The sequence below is a fragment of the Notolepis coatsorum genome (genome assembly GCF_963971535.1).
Source record: "Notolepis coatsorum genome assembly, contig: SCAFFOLD_224, whole genome shotgun sequence".
Classification (NCBI taxonomy): domain Eukaryota; kingdom Metazoa; phylum Chordata; class Actinopteri; order Aulopiformes; family Paralepididae; genus Notolepis; species Notolepis coatsorum.
The window spans coordinates 340,620-344,241 of NW_028174698.1; positions in this window are offsets into that span (position 1 = coordinate 340,620).

Sequence of the window (3,622 nt, forward strand, 5' to 3'; positions counted from 1 at the left end):
GGAGCTATTGCACTAGCCAGGAATCCTGTAAACAGGCAAAGATGTAAACATATTGATATAAAATATCACTTCATAAGAGAAACTGTGAATAGTGGGAGGATATGTTTGGAATATTGTCCTACTGACAACATGATTGCTGATGTGATGACAAAACCAGCCACTAAGCTACAACTGAAGAAGTTTGCTCAGTATTTGTTTGGCACTTAGTTAGAGTGAAAGAAAAGCATGGATGTGCCAATATGTTTTTTTTTGTTGTTGTTGTTTATTTTGTATTGAAGGCCAAAGAGGGAGAATATATATATATATATTTTTGTTTTGTACCACAATAAGCTAAGTTCGAGTGGGGGTGTTAAATATATTATTATTATGTGCGCCCTTGCTCATTTGTGTTCTACAGAGGGCGATGTAGTAAATCCAGTATGTGATGTCACTGACGTTTCCTTTCCATTCCTGTTCCGGTCTATTATTTGTCAATGATTGGTGTTGATATATATAGCGGCACTACGACCGCATCTCGCCCCGCCTGAGAAATAAATATGCCAGAGGCTAAAGATGATCAATGAGTCCATTCAGTTCTATTCAATCGCCACCGCAACGCACTCCGTTTAACAATAATATCACTTTTTATGCATCAAAAATCACTTGTGTGTTAATAATACTTATCCCGACCCTGGTCTGTATAGCAATGGAGAACAGGTGGACCGCATATTTGTACATACATAACTTATTACTGTATAAGCATGTAAATATTTGCATGTAATTGGCTTTGCAGCAGAATGTATAAAGCATGTATAAAGTAGATGATAAAATGTCGTACACCAAAATGTGACGATGACGACACCCAGCTGACGACACGAACTATGTGAGAATGCTGTTCATCGACTACAGCTCAGCATTCAATACCATAGTCCCCTCCAAACTCATAGCCAAGCTCAGGGACCTCGGCTTGAACTATGACCTGTGCCAGTGGGTCTTGGACTTCCTGACGGGCAGACCCCAGGTGGTAAGAGCCGGCAACTGCACCTCCTCATCCATCACGCTCAACATAGGGGCCCCCCAGGGCTGTGTTCTGAGCCCCCTCCTCTACTCCCTGTACACACATGACTGCGTAGCACAGCGGAACAACAACACCATCATCAAATTTGCTGATGACACAGTAGTGGTGGGCCTGATCTCTGCCAACGACGAAAGGGCCTACCTGGAAGAGGTAGAGAACCTGTCACAGTGGTGTCAGGAGAACTGCCTCTCCCTGAACGTCAGCAAAACAAAAGAGATGATTGTGGACTTCAGGAGGTCGGGGGTCAAGGACTACAGCCCCCTCAGCATTGACGGGGCACCGGTTGAGAGAGTGAACAGTTTCAAGTACCTCGGAGCCCACATATCCGAGGACTTGACATGGACCACACACATTGACAGTGTTGTGAAGAAGGCACGACAACGCCTCTACTTCCTCAGGCGCCTAAGGAAGTTCCAAGTCAGTCAGAAGATCCTTAGGAACTTCTACTCATGTACAATAGAGAGCATCCTGACCGGCAACATCACCTCCTGGTTTGGGAATAGCACTGCACAAGACCGTAGCAGACTACAAAGAGTGACACGTTCAGCCGAACGCACAATTGGAGGGGGGCTTCCCACCCTCCAGAACATTTACAACAAGCGGTGCAAGGGGAAGGCTAAGAGAATTATTAAGGACTCGAGCCACCCGAACAACTGCCTCTTTGAACTGCTGCGGTCAGGCAAGCGATACCGGAGTCTTAAGGCGAGCACAGAAAGACTCAGAAGAAGCTTCTATCCCCAGGCCATCAGGCTGCTAAACGAACAATAATCGCTAAACGAACAATAATCACTATGCAACAACCATCAAATGCACACAGCACACACACCCACACGCACACACTCACTCAAACAAACAACACACTGCAGCACCCACTCTCCACACTTTAGATCACACAAACACACTTACACTTTATATTTATTGATAAAGGATTTGCACTACAACTCGTACACCTACTGTGAATTGTACCTAAATTGCACCTCGTCCCATTTCTCCATTTCTGCCTTGCACTATATAGTATTGTATATTAGTACACTGCACAGTATTGTATATTGTATGGTAACTACGTCTATTCTGCATCGAACATTGTACATATGTCTAAACTGAACACTGTGACCTCTTTTTTTTTACTTCTAATTTTACTATGTTTTTATTTCATACTTATCTTGTCTTGCACAGTCTCTGGAGCGCAACAGTAAGAAGCATTTTGTACAAAAGTATTCTGTACTTCTGTATGACAACTATTAAAGAAACTTGAACTTGAAACCCAGCTGTAAAAAGATATAGGCCTGAGTTTAGCGTTATCTTGTTTTAAAATCACTTTTGTATGCATCAAAAATCACTTGTGTGTTAATAATATCACTTTTTATGCATCAAAAATCACTTGTGTGTTAATAATACTTATCCCGACCCTGGTCTGTATAGCAATGGAGAATCGGTGGACCGAGGTGGTCAATTTTATTTCATTGGGAATATACCCTGACTGGTTTGATAAATCCCAGAAACTGAACCTAAGAAGGTATTCCTCCAAATTCACAGTAAAAGGTGAGTATCTACAATGCATATAAAATGTAACAAGTGTCTTGGTAAGATAACTCTTTAATGATTATAGTTGTTCACTGCAGAAGGAGAGCTCTTCTTTGAAAAGAGAAGAGCAGTCAAATCCAAAGAGGATGGACGAAGACTCTTCAAAGAGTACCACTCCTCTCCAATCGGTGGGCATACAGGACATCTGAAAACCCGCACTGCAATGTGCTCGAGATTTTACTGGCTTGGCATGACCATTGATATTGACAACTGGGTATGTGTTTGAGGTGTTTTGTGTTAGATTCAGATTCAGATTTGCATTCAGCCAACTAGGCTTGCACCTGAGGAGTGCATGACTATTAACAGATAGTTTCTTAAAGGTCTCGGAATGTGATAGCTGCCAGAAAAGTGGGAAATCTTTGACAGCTGCACAGCCGTTACAGTGTATAAAGGTAATTGTGTATAGTGGTATTGATATTATACAACAGCTATTAATAAAGAAGTATTGAAAATGTTAAAGTCAATATTTGTTTTACCTTGATAGGTGTCTGCTGTCTGGGAGCTTATAGGCATTGACCTCACTGGACCTCTTCCAAAGACTGTGGATGGGTACCAGTATATACTCACAGCCACAGACTACTTCTCTAAATGGGTCGAGGCTTTCCCACTGAAGAGCAAAACAGCAGCTGAAGTGGCACGGCACATCTGCTCTATGGTTTATAGACACGGTTGTCCACAAAGGATCCTCTCTGACCAGGGAAGAGAATTTGTAAATGAAGTATGTGCACTTTTTAAATACTATTGTAGTAAATACAATTCAGGAATTATTCCTTTGTGCTTTTTTTCTTTTTACTGTAAACAGTTTCATGTTTCAGCTCAACAGCAGCCTCTGCAGTCTCCTGGCTATAGAAAGAAGCGTCACAGCTGCCTATCATCCCCAAACCAATGGCCTGGATGAGAAGACTAACCACAACATAAACTCTCCAACATAAACTCCCTGACTAAGATACAGTATATATACACTAGGCTTGTCCCAGACTA